This window comes from Narcine bancroftii, chromosome 12 (assembly GCF_036971445.1).
Source record: "Narcine bancroftii isolate sNarBan1 chromosome 12, sNarBan1.hap1, whole genome shotgun sequence".
NCBI lineage: Eukaryota > Metazoa > Chordata > Chondrichthyes > Torpediniformes > Narcinidae > Narcine > Narcine bancroftii.
The window spans coordinates 11,942,428-11,964,268 of record NC_091480.1 but is presented as its reverse complement, the minus strand read 5'-3'; the positions used below and the strand labels follow the sequence as shown (position 1 = coordinate 11,964,268).

Below are 21,841 nucleotides of genomic sequence, written 5' to 3'. Positions count from 1 at the left end.
ACTGTGCCAGATTCAAACCCAGGTCCCTGGTGCCGTGATAGCATTCTGCTCACCACTACGTTAACCACGTTGCTCAATACATGTATGAGGTGTTGTTGAACTTATTGAGGGCACAGTAATGTAATGAGTAAGTTATGAACAAATTAACCCCAAACCCAACTTTTATCCTGAAAATCAGAGTTTGAATTCCACCATGGCAACTAGTGAATTTAAACTTAACTGATGAAATCAATTAAGTTAAATTTTAACATTTAGAAACACAGCACAGGACCTTCCATCCCATGAGCCTGTGATGCCCAAAGACATCAATTAACCTATAATCCCATATATTTTTGGAGGATGGGAGGAGCATCCGGAGGAAATCCATGCAGAAACAGGGAGAACATACAAACTCCTTGCAGACAGCACCAGATTCAAACCCGGTTGTCTGGCACCATAATAGAGTCTCTACTCTAACTGTGCTGCCCTCGATGTTAACCTTGCCTGGCTACCTGGAATAAAATGTTAATATCAGAGATGGTGACTATGAAACTGTTGGGTTGTTGCAAAATCTATTAGGTTTACTCATGTCGTGAGAAGCTCACCTGTTTTTACCCACTGAAATAGTCCAGTTCAAAGGTAATTAGGGATGAATGATTAAAGCTGGTTGAAGAGTGACATTGTATGAATGAGGAATGACATGGGCCAGTTTTGGATGAGCTCAAATTTTCAGAGGACAGAATAAGTAATATTGTCCAGGAAAGCTTTGGATTAGTTACGTCCACATGGAACACCATCATGAATACCGGTTTTATCCGTTGATGAACTCACATTATGGAAAGTGATATTACAAGCAAGTTCGAGGATTGGATGACAAAACAAGTAAATGCAATATTTTTCATATAGTTTGTCCAAAACTAAATGAAAGAGTGATGAAAGACAAACGTGCACCGTTTTACTTAGCTACATAATTAACAGTTTAGTTTAACTTAAAATTCATTAAACGCCAGGAAAGAGGCTCTCAATTTAATATTTGTTCCTATTTAGCAATGCCTTCACAAAGGAAAAGTTGCTTAATTCATTCCATTTCTCAAGTTTCTCTCCTTCATCTTTGTTCTCATCAGTCTCCAGACTGTCCACATTGTCACTTGTATTCCCTATGGACTCCAGCCTGCTGCTCGTTTACTCTCAGGGTCACAGACTCGCATTTTTTCAATTCCCGTCTTGTCTTTGGACTCAACACTCAGCTTCCTGACTCGCAGACTTGTTCACCAGTCCGCAGACGCAACCTCCAACCTTGCCCAATACAGAGTGCACCCTTGCTGACACCAATGTCGCAGACCCACATTCCCTACATTTCCAGCTTCCAGATTGACTTCTGCAATTCCCCAATTCCCTCCAGTCTTTTGGCTCTTATCTTACAGTCTCCTTGCTTAAAATTCCAATTTTACAACTTCCTAATTCCAACCTCACATTCTTCTCTTCAGCGATTCATATCCTTTTGCAGTCTGGCATTTCATCTAGACTGCACAGAGTGTGCAGACTTGAGACTTTTGAACGCGGAGATAAGAACTCTTGTATTTTAGTTCAGGAATTTTTGTGGTAATTCTCATTTACCCTGGATGCCAGCTCAGGCATTTAAACTCATTAATCATGCAATCACTCTGCTATTGTCTCCAAACATAGAACAATCGGAGTCAATAATTTGAATTCTTCATCGTGATTGGTGTGCATCAATTGTGGAAATCCTTACTTTGCATTTTTGACTCTCACCACAATTATAAGACAATAAGACATTGGAGCAGAAATAGGCTATTCAGCCCATTGAGTCTGCCCTACAATTCAATCATGAGCTGATCCATTTTCCCACTCAACCCTACTGCCCAGCCTTCTCTCCATAACCTTTGATGCCTTGGCTAATCAAGAATCTATCGGTCTCTGTCTTAAATACACCCAATGACCTGAGCTCCACAACTGCCTGCGGGGACAAATTTCCACAGTTTTATCACCCTCTGGCTAAAGTAATTCCTCCATTCTAAGCAAATGTCCTTCAATCCTGAAGTTGCACGTCCTAGACTAGTGGATTTCAAACTGCCGCCCCCAAACTCAAATTCCACCTTAAGTAATCCCTATGCCCCAAGTGCTCTGATTGGTAAGGGATTGTGCAAGGTCATATATGAGAAGAAAGAAAAAGTTTGGAAACCTCTGTTTTAATTGTACCTCATTGACTCGTTATGTGCACGGTTTCAGAACTCCAAAGGAAATGGGCCAATGACAATTTTTCTCAAACAAAAGATTTCAGTAACATTTGTGTCCAGAGCAGTGATTCTCAACCTTCCCTTCCCATTCACATACCACTTTAGCAATCCCTTACCAATCACAGAGCACTTGTGGCATAGGGATTACTTAAAGTGGAATGTGAGTTTGGGGGCAGTTTGAAAACCACTGTCCTGGACTCTCCCACCATGGGAAACAACCTTTCTACATCTATTCTGCCTATGCCTTTCAACATTCAAAGTGTTTCAATGAAATCCTCTCTCCTAAAATCTAACAATTATATAAAGTACTCATTCACAATCATTTATTTTTAAAGTGTGTGATGTCATTACAGAAGGATTATTTTCCCTTCATAATTTAATTGAGTTTCTTTCCCAGTGGTGAAATTCAAAAATCAGATCACAATTTTCAAATTTGATTTCAATCTTCCTGCATACAATTTCAACAAAATAACTGTCACAAGATAAACACCATTTATTTCCTGTCACATGCTGCAACGTATCTCCCTCATCACCAAACACTTCTTTCAGAAACCTCATCGTGTTGGTCGCATTTTAGTTGAAGATTTTTCTTTCACAAAATCCCCATTAGTTTATCTTGAAAGTGAATGAAGGTCAGGCTTATATGAAAGATTACACAGGCAAATAACGTTATGGCAAAAAAAGAAAACGTCCGAAGTGTAAAAGTTCCACTCCATATTGCAAATGCACTTGTGCAGTATGAAATGAAATTTTATCAAAAGCAAGATGTTAAATGTATTCTTAAAAAGCTGTCATTTATAACTATACATTTTGAAATGTATACATCAAACATAATGTTTAAGAAACAACTTTTTAAGTTAGATTAAAATGCCCTTCTAGTGCATTTAATTGCAGGCTTTTTAAATCAGATCCATTGTGGACAATTTATGGATAATAATTTATTTTACTGGGCAGTTAAATTTGTTCACAATCAGCTTTTCAAAAACTTGAGCCTCACATTTGTAAATCCAAAAATCTCATTGTCAAACTTGTACCTGAATTAACCCCAAAGCTCACAGCAAGTATTGGTGTGCAGCACAACAAAGAGAAATCTGTGGATAAGTTTTCAACAGGAAACAATTAATCAAATTGTATGTCTACATTTAAATAAAGTTTAAATAACCAGGGAAGAAAAGAGAAGGGCAGCAAATTCAAACATCTTCTGAAGGTTTCTCAGAGGCCAGCAGGAAATGGGGCTTTGAATTTCCACAGGGAATACAGGAGAAGAGGTTTAAGTGGCCCTTCACACTGCTCCCCAAAGGGTTTCACTGACCCCTCACAGAAGGGTAAAGCCCCTTGGAAAATTAGTCTTTGAAGAGCCAAGCTCAACTCGTGTGCAACTATTACCTACCAGTTCCACTCACATTTGTTTCCATTGAATCCAACTATAGAGATCAATACCTGTCTGCAGCAGTAGCTACCAAGATTAATTTTTATCAATGGTCATACATTCCACATTCTAACAACTTATTGCCAAAGGAAGTAAAATGCTCCCTTGCATCTTTTGGAATTGCCCTTCATTTTAAATCCACCAGTTACAAATTTGCTGAATAGTATTTTCCTAATTTCGCTCCTCAGAATTTCACTCCTCTACCAGGTCTCTTCCTGGACTTCTTTGTATTCATGGAAAAGACTCACGTCATCAACCAATTTCTGGAGATTTTCTCAGCCAGTCATGTCATTATGTAAATCTGCTAGAGGAGCCAGCTATTGTTAAAAACACATCAAGAATTTCTGCCTGTAATGTGGTTAGTCACAGGCAGAATGTTTCCAAAGTTTGAATTGCATCAACAAGGAAGAATTCAATGAATCAAAAGTAGTTTGAGAGTCTTTGATATCTCAGTGCTTGGTACATTTCTCTAAATCCTGTGATGTTCCTCACTTTGAGGTAGCAATAAAGATTTCCACTGACTAAATAAAGTATAACAGGCTGCAATAAAGTATGTGAGGTACCCGATTCCAACGGAGCCTTGTCATGCTCAATATGTTCCACACCCTGGCTATTCCTGTGTGTAGCAAATACATTCTTTTGCACAGATCTTTTCGGCCATCTCCAGTAATAAAAAGGAAGTTTCCGGAGAGCGCAGTGTACGTTAAAAAAAAGAGAGAGGAGCAATTTCTACATAAAGCATTGAACAATTTGTACTCTTGCCGCAAGGGAGCATCCCTTATGGAACCATTTTACCTACCGCATGATGCGCTGTGACCAATACGGTTTTGTTACACGGTTCAAGAGACTAACATCTGACCTTCAATCGCTGTTTTACTCTGAACACGGGAACATGGGAATTTAGTAGATGTTTATAGATAATATTTTTAAAAATTAGGGATGGGTCAGATGCAGAAAGGACCAGAACAATTCCTTCTGTCTTCGGAACTGGGTCGAAAATTTTTCTCTTTCTTTATCCTTCTGGTCCATAACATCATCAGTGCCCCCATTGTGCTTAACTCCTTTCTGTGATCTTCAGAGCAAGAGGGGGTCCATTTAGCATGGCTCTTAGCATCTCAAGGACTATTTGAAATGATGCCCAGCTGAGATCTAAAATGGATCCCGTCACGCTGTAAAGAGGAAGACGCAGAGGCGCCATGCGGGGCGCTGGTCTCACACTACAGGTTATTGATCACAGCAGCAGGTCTGGTACAGAACAATGAGACTGCATGAAAACTGCAATATTATTTGGGCGTGGTGGGAGAGGAGAGAGAGAGAAAGGGAGACAAAAAAGGTTCGCAATGGTTCTCCACCAATCAGCCCCTTTCTTTACCCTCAGCCATGATCGAATCTATGGGGAGAATGCAGGCAGGAACAAATAGTTCCACATTGATAGTTTTAATACCAGCAGCCAATTTGCCAGAACAGTGTATTCTACACGGCGCATTTAGACGTGCTAAACAGATTGGCTTGAAATAATGTCAGCGACAAGTTTAATGGGATACAGTGTGATTTCAATGCACTCGCCAAAACATAATCCAGCAGAAACTAGACAGCAGTATGTCTAGTTTTCCATATATTTTGCACTTGTTTCAAATACTTGCAAAAAAAGGCTGGCTCTTCATTTTGAAAGCCTTCCCGAAAATTAAGTTGATTCATGAAAAGCTAGTTTCCGTGGGGTTTTTAAAAAATATATAAATATAATGAGGTGGGCCAACTTGGGTCTCAGCACAATTTGGCACAATTACAAAAAAAAAATTGTAGCTCACAATCTTGTAAAAGATGGTCCTAAAATAATGCATTGAGATTGCAAGCACCAAGTAGTAACACACTCCTCAAATTGTAATGTTCTTTATTATTATAAGATGCAACCTTATGATCTGTTCCAATGAGTGGAAATGCAGCATTAATCCACACAGTTCTAAAAGAATGGCTAATTCTACTTATTGGTGACTGCAAGCCTATTAAGACTAAGTCAATATGGGTCACTGCAGACATCAAAATGGTTGAAGACTTGTTGCACAGAGAGTTAAGGGGGTCTGAAGGTTTCCTAATGTGATTCTATTTTTAATTGAAACTTTGTTGATGTCTCTGCAGCACCTGAACTAACTAATGGGGAAATATCAGTTCGTGCAAAAAACAAAACTGTAAAGTTAGGCTGGCCTCCCTTCCTTAAATATCAATCATCGTCAAAAGAAAGGGATCTTAACAGCTTTATTGAAATACATGTAGCTGTCATGTTGATGTCATGCAGTTTTGCCACATTTTTGATGAACAAAATCAAGAGTGGATTAGCCACAGTGGCTTAAGAGATTTAGCTGCTAGTGTTTCTCTCCAAAAGTAAGCTGTGAATGGCCTCAAAACCAGAAGACAATGCAAATATAAAGTAGCCTTCAGTTTATGTGTTGGTTGAAAGGAAAACGCAACACTGTCAAAATGATGAAAGTTGAATTTGTGGAAAAGTAGTTCGGAAACTGTCACTGGAGGTTAATTATCACACCAGAAGACTTCAAATTGAGAGCGTGTGAAAATTATATATTAAAAAAAAATTAACAGCAGTTGGTCTGGTGTTCTCCATCACAGTGGGAAACAGATTGATCGCTGACAAAACAAGCACATAACTCTCATTCGCTCTTTTCAACCAAATGGTATATATATTAAAATAAAGATTCACAAAGGCGGATTATGTGAGGTTGGAAGAGGAGAGATTGGACAACAAGAAAGAGCTCGGAATATCAAAATCGTGTTATCTTCGCTGTGCGCAATATGTATTTCTTTGTTTTTGCCACGCTACACGTTTTTAAAAAAGGAAAAGTAGATAAAAAAAAAGTTTTTGAAATCCTTATTTTCGATGGGCGATCGCGAAATCACGCCCCAGGAAGCAGCTGACGGACTGTGGTCAGCGCGTGAGCAAGCGCTGCCATTTTTTCTTGTTGTAAGAGGCAAGAAGCGGATCCATTTTTGTTTTATTATCCATGCTGTTTGCCAGGGCATAATCTCTTTCTCCCACTCTCTCTCTTTCTCTCACTCTCTCTCTCACACACCACCCCCCCCACCCCACCGCTTACTCCCTCTGCCTCCCGACTGACATCACATTGCAGTATCGACAGCTACATGGATTGCACAGCAGGATGATCTGGTCTGTGGGAGGGGTGATGGGGGTGGGTGTGTGTAAGGGAGGGGGGAGTGATCCCTAGAATATGGAGCCCATGCTGTTTCTGCGCCATCCTGCAGCTTCACTACAAGTATCCCTTCCCTCTATTTAAAAAAAAGCCTAGCACAACTGCAAACAAAAATTCGTCCCAGCTTCGTGCCTTTGATCTGTAGAGCTTCCATTTACAGCTTCTAAATGGGGGCTTTTGAAATATCTTTCATCAGATGTTCCAAGTAATGAGATTTGGAATACTATGATCAATGTAGGCCCTCTTCTTCTTTTTTTTTTCACCCACCCTTTGAGCTGAGCTGACTTTGCCGCTCAATGCTCTCCACATCTGAGAACTAGAAAATTATCGGAAGTATATAAGAGCCCAGCTGGAGTGCTTTGATGGTCTGAATTTTTTTTAAAAAAACGCAATGTGATTCGAAATGCTTGCGATGATCGTTTCAAAAGAAAATAAAAAAAGGTACGGTTTTCAAAGCGGAGAGATGGTGGTGGGGGGGGGGGTTGGTGGGTGGGATGGGGGGGTTGTCTTAAAAGATCAATCTGCTTTCCACTCTCTTCTTTGTGGTTGTTGTTGTTTCAACACTGGAACAATAAAGGGTGAAGGGATGGATCGAGCGGGTCCGAGCTGCTCACCTGCTTGTCCTGCTGTCTTCGTCCTTGATTCTGGCTTCCGTGTTCCGCCGTGACTGCGCAGGATGCTTCGCCCTTTTCCCCCCGCTCTCTCTTCCCGTCTGCTATCTGTCTGTCTTTCTCTCTCTCTCTCTACTGTCCTAACCACGTCCTCTTGTACTCCTGAAGAAGTCTCTCTTTCTAAGTGCCGTGTTGCTGGAAGATGTGCGTCTCCTGTACTTTCATGGTGCAGATTCAGACCCACTACCTGATTGGACGATGCAGAGAGCAGATGATGGTCCTTAGAACCCCATCGTAACTATGGTAACAAACCCCTTAGGCATCATAGATTTTTTTAGTAATAATTGCAGTGTAAACAAAATATGCAGGATGTCTTTTGTCCAGTCATTTTTTTTTGTAATGGGGGAGGAGGTGACTGATTGACAAAAAAGGGAACATTTCCATAAGGTGGTCCCTGGTCTTAAACCAACAGTTGTGCACACTTTGTAAATGTGCGGTTGGAGGGAGAGGGGGCTCACTGAATTAAGAAAACCTGCTCAATTCACATGCCTGTTTCACATTCGCCTCAACTTCTGTTGATAAAGATACCAAAATAATCCACAACTTTTCTTTCAACCTGCATCCCCCACCCCCCCCGCCCCCAACCCACCCTTCCCCACTTGGAATCATAACCATTCCACAAACCTTCAACTTTTGGGGAAGACACGAGAGAAATTGCCAAAAGGGACCCTGGAGTAAAGAGAGAAAAGGGAAAAGCAAAATTCAGCGATGAACATGAAAACAAAACTCAGGAGAGAGAGAGAGAGAGAATGACAGAAAGAGTGGGGCAAAGTATTCTCTTTGTAAACTAACTGTTATCAGCTGCTTACCTATCATATGAATTTCACACTTCCATGTCCTTGTTTGCAAAGGGTCAAACACAGTCAAACCTTCCCACAGAGAGTGGCAGCTTCAATGCTGGCAGGAACTCCCTCAGCATCAGTGGTTGTTCTTTTCCCCCCCCCCCCCATCTCTTCTGTCCCGTTGTCTCCGCTCCCCATCCTGCTGTTGGGCCCCAGTCAGCACTCGCTCCCCTCTGCCATGCACACCCCACCCGCCAACCCAGTCTTGGGCCGGGTACGCGTTCCATTTCAAAAGCAAAGAAGAAAAATTGTAAAGATCCGATTCATGCAGCTGTGTGTGCCCGGACTCCCGGAGACACCGTCGCACCAGCAACACATCAACTGCATCCCACCCCCCCCCACCCCCAAACACCCAAAAAAATAATAATTTATGCTAAATCTACATAATCAAAGGGGTTAATTTGCCAGGTGAAGCAAGAGGTTTCATAAGAAAAACACCAGCTGGCTCTCACTTTTGAGAATAATCACGAGAACGGCTTTGTCCTCACAGGCAGGAAGGGTTCTCCTCCATCAAAGGTTTACATTTGTTTTTTTTTTCATCATTTATACCATTATTTTGAGGTTTCACTTCATGACAGTGACCAGGTGTTGGTAAGAAACAAAGAATTAATTGCTGCACTTGCGTGTTCACACAGAAAGTGGGATGAAGTCTTTTTTTAAAAATATAAAATAATCTCAACTTGGCTCTGAGAGTACCTCCCCTGTCTCTGAAGATTGCTTTTTTTTTGTTTCGTCCAATTTTAAATATTTGGAAAGCACTTGTGCAAAAAAAGAGGGCAAATAAACACGGGGCACTGACAAAAGGTTGCTTTTTTTTGGAAATGTTGTTTACATGGTTCCGTAGATGCTTTAGTCCAACTTTTCCAAATGTTGAGAGGAAAAGGTGAGCAGGTCCGGGCCAAAGTGACGTATCGGTTTAAAAAAAAGGTCAAGATAACAAGGTAAAGGTTTCAGAATTGACACGTGAAACTCCATTTTGAATGTAACAGACATGAAACTCTTTGACTTCTGTCTACCGCAAGGCTGACCGCTTTGTCCAGTGCCCCTCACAGAAACCCACAGCACCCGCTGTTCCTGGGTGGTCTCCCCCTCCATGAAATCCTGTACGGCTTTCGAGATCAGACAACCTCAGGCGCATTCAGTCTATTAGGTGCTAACCCAGCAACTAAAAGCAATGGACACCATGTTTGTGGTATGACGATAATGCAAATAAATTTAGGTTGCTTTCAACCTGACTTCATGTTTCATACACTGACATGATCTAATGTTGTAGCCACAGTGCTTCATTCACAAGATCTGCATGGGATATGTTGATCTGCTCATGAGAGCTCAGGAAACACCATGCCATGGCTAGTAATATTGGCTCTTCTCACAACCATCTTTCTTTCTCTTCTAATGGGTAAACAGAAGTTTGCGCCAAAGCAGATGAGAAAGATTCTGGAGCTTTCTTTCTTTCAGCCTTATAATCAATCCTATTTAACTATCTTGTTGGCTGCATTTTAAGCCTGAGATAGCAGAAAGGATGCATATTTATAAAGCGGCTTTCATTACATCAAGGCATCCCTCCATGCCCAATAAGGAGTTTTCAAAGTGCCATGACTTTGACAACTTCTGAGGCAGAGCAGCCAATTTATGCACAGCATGCTCCCATAAACAGCCTGTCAGTGCCTGAGACCATGGACGAACATGTCAGCAAGGGAAATTGGAATGGGTGGCCACTGGGAGATCCTCCCAGTGGCAGCGGGCAGTGCCAAGGTTCTCAACAAAGCAATAGTCTCTCTGACATAGAGCAGACAAGGCTGCTTGCTCGGCTCCTCACTTTGGTCCCCATATTTGGCTGTGTGGCCAAACACTGCTCCAACTCCCATCTGCAAGTTTGCTGATGACCACCACCGTCAGAGACGGGAATATCGAACAAGGATGAAAGGGAGTATGAGAAGGAGATGAAGGGGCTGTTGGAATTGTGCCAGAACACCCTCTCTTTCACGTCAGAAAATGAAGAGGTGCTCATTGATTTCAGGAAACGGAGAGAACCACACATGCCAGTGTATAAACAGTAGAAGTCCAAACATCCAGATGCCAGACCACCCAAGAATCCAGACTTTTCAAAAACTCTCAAACTTTTAAAATTTAACGGGCTTTTGTGTGCATGCGTGCACGCATAAGCATCACAGATGAGACAGCGGCATTTTTATCTTTCCATAAAACTGCTCATTTTGATGCTGTATTTGCTCATGAATAAGGCTTTCAACATTTACCTGTTCATCTCTCTTTATTCCTCATTAAATATGAATTTTAAAAGTACTGCCTGAGATTCCAGAAAATTTGAAAATCCAAACCGACCCATTCCCCAAGTAGTCTGGATTTTCGGACTTCTACTGTATCAACCGTGCAAAGATGTAGATGGTGGAGGTCTTCAAGTTCACAGGAGTATGTCACCAACAATCTCTCTTGCTCCAACATTGGTGTTACAACCGTGAAAGCCCATCGTCGACTCTACTTCCTCAGAGGACTGAAAAGATGTTCCTCAGCTCTCTTACCAAGTTTTACAGATGTACCATGGAAAATATCCAGTCTGGATGCATCACTGCATGGTACAGGAACTGCTCTGACCAAGATCTCACTAAACTGAGGAGAATGAACATAAGGCCTGTTTCTTGCCTGCTATTATGAGACTCTTAAATGGGTTCGCACACTGGAAAAAGCTAACATTTTAACATGGATTTTTTTTACAACTGTACTTTTCTCTATACCCTGATTTATTGTAACAACACTCCCTACACTGTTCTTTAACATTTCTTTATTTCAGGGGTGGCCAACCTTTTAATTTTTAATTTAGACGTGCAGCATGGTAACAGGCCATTTCAGCCCACGAGTCCATGCACCCTCAGTAAGTGCTCGTGGGCCAAAATGGCTTGTTACTGTGCTGAGTGTCTAATTTAAAAATTAAAAATTAAAAGGTTGGCCATCACTGCTTTATTTGATATTATTGCACTAACTGCTGTATGAGTTGCTTGGATAGCACACACAGAGAAACTCTTTTTACTGTATTGTGGTGTAGGTGTCTATAAAACAATTCAATTAAATCTTGGTCCTTTGCAGCTGTGTTAATGCAAACTCAATTGATAGAGAATTATTCAACCGTCCCACTCACCATTAGTTGAGGATTTTCCAATTTTGTACTTCAGGAGGGTGAGGCAAGAGCCGGCTGCTATCTTCCATCCCAACATGGAGGGGAAAGGTGCTGACAAAAACAGAATTGAATTTATTTGCTGAGAGAAATGCACCACGCCCTTCCTCCAATTCATTGGCTAATTATGCTGTCAATAAATGCTCTCTCTCTCTCTCTCTCTCTATAAAAACCATTGAAGTTTGACTTTAGTCTTGAATGCGATAATGTATCTCACCAAAAGAGGACATTTTCCTCTTGAAGCTCATGCTGGGCTTCTGAATGATGGCCTTTCTATACATTTAGCAATAGAGTCGAACAGTGAGGAAACAGGCCATTCAGCCCATTTTGCCCATGCTGTGTCCCACCCACTAGACCCACCTACCTGAATTTTGCTCATATTTCTCCAAACCCATCCTATCCATTTTTTTCTTAAATACTGGAATAGTACCTGCTTCAACCACCACCTCTGGCAGCTCATTCCATCAAACCACCACCTTTTATGTAAAAGATAAAGTTACCCCTCTCCCCACCCCCCCTCACTTTAAGCCTTTGTCCTCTGGTTATTGATTTCCCCTTCTCGGGGCAAAAGACTCTGTGCATTTACCTAATCTATTCTACTCATCATTATTGTCTAAAAAGACTTAATCTCCAATTTGTCAAGCGATAATTCTAGTCAGTGAAAATGCAAATGTTATTATTTGATTCTTCTTGTATTTCATGACTATACACCAAAAGTTTCTAATGCCAAACTTTTGGAAATTAATATTTTCTAATCCAACAAATCCTCTTTAACTCCATTCAGATAGTGTTGATCACTTGTCAGGAAGGATCAACAATAACTTTACTTTCTGAGAAGACTGAGCTGGACAAGGCTATCAGCCACCATCCTGCCAACTTTCTACAGGAGTTCCATCGAGAGTGTCCTGCCTAATTGCATCACTGTGTGGTATGTTTGCTGGCGAGCATTGGATCAAAGGTTAAGACCATAAGAGCAGCAAAGAGAAACACTGGGGTGTCACACCCCCTCCAATCGACGTGAGCATTGTCTGAAGAGGAATCACAAAATTGTTAAGGACTCCTACCACCCTGCACACGGCATCTTCCAGCCACTCCCATTGGGAAAGAGATACTGGAGTATCAGATCTAGAACAAGCAGGCTGAGGAATAGGTTATTCCCACGGCCAGTGAGACTGATGAACTGCTCATAAAATCCCTCCGAGAATTCACTATTTTTACATTTGTACCACCTACACAGTAAATTGGTTGTAAATATGTGTTCTATGTTGATATATACATTTGCATGTTTTTACACCGAGGACTGAAGAATGTCAGTTTGCCCAGTTGTGTTTTACAACTCTGGAAAAGTTCAGTAGGTCAAAACAGTGTACTTTATATAGCAAAGGTAAAGATACAGAACCAACATTCCAGGCTTGAGCTCTTCATCAAGGGCTTCAGATATAGGCCATTCGGCCCTTCTAGTCTGTGCCAAGTCCTACTGACCTGCACTTTGATGAAGGGCTCAAGCCCAAAATGTTGGTTATGCATCTTATAAAGCTGATTGACCTGCTGGGTTTCTCCAGAGTTGTGATTTGACTTCAGCCATGGTTTCTGCAGACTCTTGTGTTTTACTTCTGTACTTTACAATTGTATGCTAATAATAAACTTGAACTTGATCTAGTTGGACGTACATCTAATAAAGAGCGGCATAATTTTCAGTTTGATGTTCCTACTGTCTGCTCGGGATGGAAACAGTTAAAAGCCGTTATTATAATTGATCATTACCATCCAGCTTTTCCAAATAGTGCACACTACATACTGATGAGGCTTGACATAGTTGCAATCCATCTAGGGTAACATAATACTCTGAACAGACACTTCAGGGTGACAGCTGCAAAGTATCAAACAGCAGAGGCTTTTGCTTTGTGTATGGTCAAATTCCTGACCTCGGACCCTTGTGGCAAAGGAATGAACTTCCACTTCCAGAGGCCAGGTGGAGACCAGAGTTTTGTGATGACCATCAGATGAAATTGTTGGGCATCTGTTGATGATTTTTTTTAGACCAAATAGGTAGACCTCTTCAAGAAATTGGACCAGAGTTTGCAACAAAGTTCGACTGCAGAACTTATTAAATATGTATGTGTTGCCCAGCTTTGAAGAACTGAAAGTTTAAGCGGGCTATGCCTTTATTCCCTGGAGCGCAGAAGAATGTCGGGAGATCTGATAGTTACACAAAATTACGATGGGTATGGATAGAGCAAATGGAAGAAGGCTTTTCCCACTGAAATTAGGTGAGATTAAAAACTGGAGGACACGGATTGAGTGGGAGGTACTTCTTCACACAGAGAGTGGTGGGAGTACGGAACGAGCTGCCAGCTGAGGTGGTGAATGAGGGCTCAGTGTTAACATTTAAGAAGAATTTGGACAGGTACATGGATGGGAGCGGTGATCCAGGTGCGGGTCAGGTGAACAAGGCAAAATGATAATTTGGCACAAACTAGAAAGGCCGACTTCTGTGATTCTATGCTAACTAAGTTGCCAATTCCAACATCTGCAGTTTCTTGTGTCTCTTGCTTAAACAGATACTGCCATATTACTGCCTGACAGAGCTACCGGCCTACAAAAGGAGCACAGTAACTGCACTGTTCCATAGAGAGATACGGTGGATTAACAGGTCCACTGCATTCACGCTGACCATCATCCACACTTTTACACTAATCCACTCACACAGGGCAATTACTGGGGTCAACTACCTTAACAACTCTCAAGTCCCTGGGATGTAGGAGGAAACCTATCCAATCACATGGAGAATGCGCAAGCCCACGCCAACAGCACCCAAGGTGTGGATCTAACCTGGTCCCGGGTGCTGTGAGGCAACTGCGCTACTTGATCTGCCTTCTGTCCCATTCATGGGGAAAAAAAACCTTTCGTTTTCATTCTTTACCTGATAGATTTAGGTGGAGAATGCCACCACTTGGAGGAATAGAACGGTGGGTGGTATTGATCTAGAAAATTTATATTGGCTGCTTTAGTACTCCTGAGCTTTACCACTGGTCTCCCACTCGGAGATGGAACCAGGAAAACTTCCTGTCACAAAAATCATCACCAAATAATATCCCAGTAAATAGTGGGAACCTCAACTTGAGTTCAATTCATATCCTAACAATGGTTACAGCTAATGCAATTGATCACAGCTTATTCAGTTACAGAATAATGGTTAATGGTTACAGCTAACTCAGTCATTACAATACAAAAACATCATCCATTCATATCATTCCCTGAATGAAAAAGAGCTTCCCAAAATTTATTACAGAAAGAAATCTACAAGCAGCCACATTTCAGGACAGGTGACTTTTGCAAGGAGCTGGATGACATAGAACATATCAGCACAGCACAGGCCCATTGGCCCACGATGATGTGCCGACCTATAATAACCTATACAAAAAACAAAACCTTCCCTCTATATTTCTTCCATCCTTCCTCTAATTCCAATCATAAATTCCCTCCTTTGACCTTAACTAACCTCACCATCGTCAACCTCGTTTCTAATGCAAGCATAAAGCACCATGGGATTCGCTTTAACCCTGTTTGCCAAGGACATTTCATGTAAAAACACATTGAAATGCTGGAGGAGCTCAGCCACTCTTTCAGCATCCAGAGGAGATAATGATAGATGTATCTTTGTCTCCCATGGACACTGAATGACTGGCTGAGCTCCTCCTGCATTTCAGTGTGTTTTTATTACAATCACAGCCATGCAGAATTTCATGTTTCACTGAGGACATTTCATGGCCCTCTTTAGCCTTCTCAATGCCCTGCTCGAGCTCTCCTTCAATCTTTATATTCCTCAAGGGTTTTCAATCTTTATATTCCTCCAGAGTTTTAAGAACTGTGTTAGGTGGAAGAGACAATGAGGCAGAGAAGTTTAGAGAGGGTATTGCATGGTGGAGGACTTCATAACTGAAGGCATCACTAACAATTGTATATTGACACATGAAATAGGTTGCAGAATACTGTGAAAGCTCAAACCTACAGTGACCATCAAAAAACATCATATCTGATCTGATCGTGACCCCAGCTCTACTTTCCAATCTGATCCTGGCAACCTTTGTGGTCCAAATATCTATCCATCTCAACCTTGAAGATTAAATTACATTTTAATTTTTTTAAATTTCAAAATTAAATTTAGACAGATAGCATGCTAACTGGCCCTTTCAGCCCACAGCCTGTGCACCCAATTTCACCCAATGGACCTATAACCCCAGTACATTACGAATGGTGGGAGGAACTTGGGTGCAGACCCCGAGGTTGCGGGATCTCCCCGATTCTAGACGCTCCTCTGAAGAGAAACATCCTCCTACCAACCACCCTGTCTCACTGCCTCTCATTGCTCTAAAGTCCAGTGAATACAGACCCAACGTGCTCAGTTGTTCCTTATGCCCCATCAAACCAGGAATCATTTGACTTAACCTTTCCTGCACCACCTCTGGAGGGGATGATCATTCCTTAAACAATGAACCAGCATGTACACAGTACAATCTCTGAGTAAAAATGTGAACATCTCCAGATTCCATGTAATCTTACCCTCAATTTAATCCCTGAACCATAAGAGACCATAAGAAATAGGGCAGAAGTCGGTCATTTGGCCCATTGCATCTTTCCGTTACTTCATCATGAACTGATCCATTCTCCCACTCAGCCCCACTCCCCTGCCTTCTCCCCATAATCCTTGATACCCTGACTCTTCAGATAGTTATCAATCTCTGCCTTAAATAACCCAAGGACCTGGCCTCCAAAGCCTCCTAGGACATCAATTCCAGAGGTTGATCACTATCAGGTTAAATAAATTCCTCCGCATCTGCTTTAAATAGGCACCCTTTAATCCTGAAGTTGTGCCCTCTTGTCCTCGACTCCCCTACCACAGGGAACAACTTTGCCACATCTACTCTGTCCAGGCCTTTCGACATTCAAAATGTTGCTACGAGGTCCCCCCTCAATTATCTGAACTCCACGGGGCCAACTTCTCTACAGAACATCCACAGTCTTGCCTGATTTCCTTGTATGCTATTGAATTTTCCATCTACATGCCCTCAGATAAATAATCCAGTGGACCACCATGCACTGACTGAGCTTATGTGACGAACTAATAACTGACTAATGTGGTTAAACAGGCACCTAAGCAATTATTTTTCCTTGTTACCCATAGAATAGGGAACTAACAAATAGAGTCTTTATGGAGCTCATCAACATAAACAGATAGGAATCCACTAGCAGAGTAGATGCATGTCAATTTAAGGCAAGATAGAGACACAAGAGACTACAGATGTTGTAACCAGGTGAAAACAGCTGGAAGAATTCAGTAGGTGAAGCCACATCTGTTTAGGCAAATTTACAACTGATGCTTCAGGTTGATTTCCAGTCCTGATCAAGGGTTTTGATCAAAGATGCCAACCATTTCTCAGCCTCCAAAGATGCTGCCTGAGCCACTGAGTTACTCCAGCAATTTAATTTACGCTCTATTTTAAGACAACTTAGGAGGTGAAGGAAATGGGGGAAGAATTTTATTTACTGTCAGTTGTGCTTCAGATTGCAATTCAGAGGAATAAAAAGCACGGGCAAATTCAATTGAACAATTACACTGGGAAGTATGGATGAATGTGCCCCCATTCTGTCGGCCTTCTACAGGAGCTCTATCGAGAGTGTCCTGGCCGGCTACATCCATTGCTGCAGACCAATGGATGGGAGGTCAATCCTCAGGACCATAAGAGCGGCAGAGAGGATCACTGGAGTCTCCCTCCCCTCCATCGATGTGATCTACTGAGATCGATGTCTGAAAAAGGCTTACGGAATCATTAAGGACCTCCACCACACTGAACACAGCATCTTCCAGATACTCCTTGTCGGGGAAGAGATCCAGGAGGATCAGAGCCAGCACCACCAAGCTGAGGAACAGCTTCTTCCCACGGGCACTGAGAACCACTGATGCTGAACCTCCAGAGGAACTGCTCATACTGACCTTCAAGACTCTACTATTATTTAACAATATTTATTTATTTTTATTTATGTACCACATATACTGTATACACGTAAATATCTGTTCTATGTCAATGTATGTGTTTGCATGTTTTTTACATCGAGGACTGATGAATGGCATTTTGTCCCATTGTTATATAATAATAATAAAATTGAACTTGATATGCCACAGGATTATGGTACAGGTGCCTAACATTTTATCCGAAATCCTTGGGACCGGACATTTTTCAGTTTTCGGATGATTTTGGAATTAAAATGGCAGCAGTACAGATCCACACAAAACAAAGACACACAGCACTGGATAGGGGGAGTTTCCAATGGCACTGAACGTTGAGGGCAATTGCGGTGGTCTGGACGCCAGGGGAGTTGTGGTGGCACTGGACATCGGAGGCACTGGGCTCTGTTTTGTTCCGGTGGTATTTATAAAGTAAGCATTCTCTCGTGTTCCACTCATTGATGACGTGGACCAACACGTGATTTTGAAGCTTGTGGGTGGTGTTCGGTCTTTGGAGTTACGGATAAAGAGATAAGCACCTGTATTACAAAGAAACAATCACTCGGAGTCCAGGAGGGTGTTGCATATTGGTTGACACAGCTGCTCTAGTTCAGGATACCCCATGTGTTTCATAAAATATTGGAGCAGGAGTAGCCCATTTGGTTCTTTAAACCTGTTGTGCCATCCAAAACAGTCATGGCTGATCATTAATCCCACTACTGTTAGCCTGCTCTCCCCCCATACTCCTCGATGCCTTTTGTGTTCCAGATATTTAACTTCTTCTTAAACCCATTCGACATTTCTCTGCAATGGAGAATTCCACAAGTTCCTTGGGTTTCGTGGAGTTAGCAGTCAGGATTGACTTGATGGACGGAATGGCCTGTGGGTCTGCAGCAGGTTCCGCTGGCTCTCATTGGAGTAAGTGGATCAGTGACTTTGCCTCCCACTAGTTGAATCCTACTGCTCCCAACTGCAGGTTGGATTTGAAAGTTTAAAGCAAGGAAATGTTGAAAAAAGACCCACCTCAAATGGCAAAGATTCAAATAATTTCTGAATGAACAGCCCAGTTTCTCAAAGGAAGCAATGGTAAATCTTTTGGCTGTTATTTGGCTGTTCAAGAGGTGTTTGGTGACGTGTTTTCACTGGTCGTAAGCCAAAGCTATAAATAAAGTCATGTACAAGGAAAATTACAGACTATAATTTTAAATACTGTTTGTGGATCATGTCCCTACAATACATGAAATAGCGGCAGGGTGGGAGTGGATAAAAAATTCAGAAAGCTTCATAAAGGAGGGATGAACCTCCTTGTGTGATCCATCTCAACTCCAGGGTTAGATCCCAGATAGGAAATCACTTTCTGATTGTTAAAAGTAACGTGAACTTATTTCCACTTTTTCATTCATTGTACATTGCTAAATAGGTGAATAGGATTCATTTAGTTTGGCCCCAAATGAAACTTATGGCAATGAATTTATTAACGAAAAGTTCCTCATTATTCGTGCTGAGAGCAGAAAGTGGAGCAGCAGACAACTTTGGTTTCCCGAATGACAGTCGTCGAGTGATCCACGTTAACACCCCCAGGTCTGAGGCACACCAGCGACCAGCTGACTGGAGGGAGGCAGTTTCTCTGATCAAACCTCCAAACTTACAGCTGGCAGGAGGATTGAAGAGCCAATTGATGTTTTGTAAACTTAGAACTTTGGACTGAAAATGAGCCATTTGACCCCATGCCAGTGAGATTGACGTAAGGCTGGAAAATGGCAATGGGAACCTAAGCTACATTTTTGAGGTGAATTCAAACGTGCACATATTAAAATCACTAGGAAAAGGAAGGAAGTTACCCTGGCCTCCAACACTAAGACGCCAAGTTTTTTTTAAATAAACTGGATGTCAAAAGATGTGGGCTATTACCAACATTTAAACTACATTGGTAAGATGCAGGAGGACCATTACTAATTAATTAAAATCTCTCTGGAAATGAACCGCACGCCTCTGCAAAAGTTTCTTCTTGAATCAGACAAACTACTTCATTTGTTAGTTGGGAAGGAGGCAATTTCTAGTAAGTCTGACCAACAAAAAAAAACCTAATTTCCTCAGCTAATGTTTAAAAATATGGTAAGCGGTTAGCACAATACTGATTCAATGCCAGACCAGGATTCGAATCTGGCACCGTCTGTGAGGAGTTTGTACGTTCTACCCGTATCTGCATGGGTTTCCTCCCAGTGTTCAAAATGCAACGGGGTTGTAGGCCAATTGGGTGTAATTGGGTGGCACGGGCTTGTGAGCTGAAAGGGCCTCTTACCTTGATGAACGTCTAAATTTAATTAAATCTAAATTACCTAATGATCATTACACCACCTGCTATAATTTGCTTCACAATACACAGCCAAGTGCTTTTACATCAAACTGTGGTGCCAAGGTGTATCTCAAAGTACTAAACAGATTCTTTTAAGTGCAGCCACCGATATCATGAAATGTACAAGCCAATTTCTACACAGCAATATCCAACTCAACAGTGAGATTAGGTTCACGTAAATAAAGCACAAATTGCTGGAAATACCCAACAGGCCAGGAAGAATCTCTGGAGAGAGAGAGAGGGAGAGAGAGACAAACAGAATTATGGTTTGGGGTCAAATTCTGTTGGAAGATCACTGACTGGTACATTTTATATTCTGATCTCTGATTTCCTGCTTAATTGTCTGAAGGGTATGACTTGTGAATATTGCATCACCAGTCACTTTGCAACAATAAGTTAGGTCTGGCTCATTATGAAGTCACTTATGTGTTGTTAACTAATACCAGTGAATTCATATTCATTGAGGTTTTAAATATTCAGTATTTCACCGAAGACCTAACCTAGCCCCAACAAGAAGGTTATTAAGAACCTAAGAAACAGGGAATGGAATAATCAAGCCTGTTCCACCATCACCTTGATTAGCATAAACTGAGGCAATGACTGACTTTAAATTTGTAGGCAATATTTATTATTGTTGGCATTTAGTTTTAATTTATTATAAAAGCTGAGTTGATGTATTTTCCTATTTTTAGCAACTAAAATATTCATCTTTGCAAACAATAATAACTGAAAAATTTGCAGCTCTCAGTATATTTAGCAATAATCATTATTTTTCTTTTCCAAAGTCTACGATTTGTTTCTGTGTGATTAATAACCTAATTACAGTTTAAAACTCATCTCATATTCATATCTAATACAGCTTGTTAAAGACTTGTCTGTTAAAAGCTTCACCTTAATGAACTGAAATTCATTAAGATCCAATTGGAATTAACATCCAACTGGAATTGGATGTGGTGCAGAATTAATGTTTTTTAAAAGTGAAATACATTATTCTAATGGAATTGAGCATTTAATAATTGACTTCATTAGTATTCTTAATACCGAAGCAGTTATCCTAATTCCAGCAGTGTTAAATCCCAGATGGAAAATGTTCTGCAATGAAAATGTTTCCCATCACTACAGAGAATCACATTTCTTCCTTGTTGTTAAAGTGCCGTAATGTTATTAATCAATCATAACATCTTTTCTCCCCTTCATCACACCTCATGCCCTTTTGTAATTGCAGGGTATGATGAGAACTGGTAATAAAGGAGAAAGAAACAGTGTTAATGATAGCTTTCCACGAGCAAAACACTGGTGATCTAAAATAAACCCAGAAAAGTGTGGAAAGACTCAGCAGGACAGCCAGCATCAAGGAAGGGAGATGTCAAGTTAACATTTCATTTCAAGGACCTTGCGTCAGGATTAACTTCGCTGTTTAACAAAAGATTGTTTCTAAAATAGGGGACAAGGGCAGCATGTATTCATACTTCAACCAGGAACATTTTGACATCTTAAAATATTATTTTAACCAGCCAAAATAATAAAAGTTGAAGATTGGGTTCAGAAGAGTTGTATCTTTGCAAGTGAGTTATTTATTTCTTGGCAGCCAGGAGGTAGCCTAGATAAATAGTCTAGAGTTTATGGTTTAGCTGGTCTCACTAAGATTTTGTTGTTCCTATTTCCATTAATTGTGCTAAACTTGACAGAATTTAGATCTCTTAATGTCGATGAGTTTGCAGATTTGAGGAAATTAATAAACTCTTTCACTTTCATCTGGAGGTTAAAGATCACCATTCAGAATAATAGTGAAACAAATGATTGATATTTTATAGGAAGATCAACCAAAGATAGATATGCATTTATATAGGACCTTCCACGGCCTCATAGGCCAAATGAGATGTACTTA

The 21,841-nt window shown here is 41.1% G+C and overlaps 1 protein-coding gene and 1 long non-coding RNA gene across 3 annotated transcripts in view; one reads left to right on the top strand and one right to left on the bottom strand.

Moving 5' to 3' along the window:
• The window catches only part of axin1 (axin 1), a 393,099-nt gene extending 381,459 nt beyond the window's left edge, over positions 1-11,640 (bottom strand). Inside the window, exon 1 of one of the 2 annotated variants that reach the window (XM_069906859.1) lies at positions 11,555-11,640. The gene's annotated coding sequence lies outside the window, so the exon portion shown is untranslated. Of the gene's footprint in view, positions 1-7,501; positions 7,700-11,554 lie in introns of those variants that run through there. The other variant, XM_069906860.1, reaches the window with a different exon arrangement.
• An 8,745-nt stretch (positions 11,641-20,385) lies between these two features.
• Positions 20,386-21,501, top strand: LOC138747152 (uncharacterized). Its single transcript, XR_011347339.1, has 2 exons — positions 20,386-20,567; positions 21,179-21,501. It is a non-coding gene; the product is annotated as an uncharacterized lncRNA (long non-coding RNA).
• Positions 21,502-21,841: the final 340 nt, after the last annotated feature.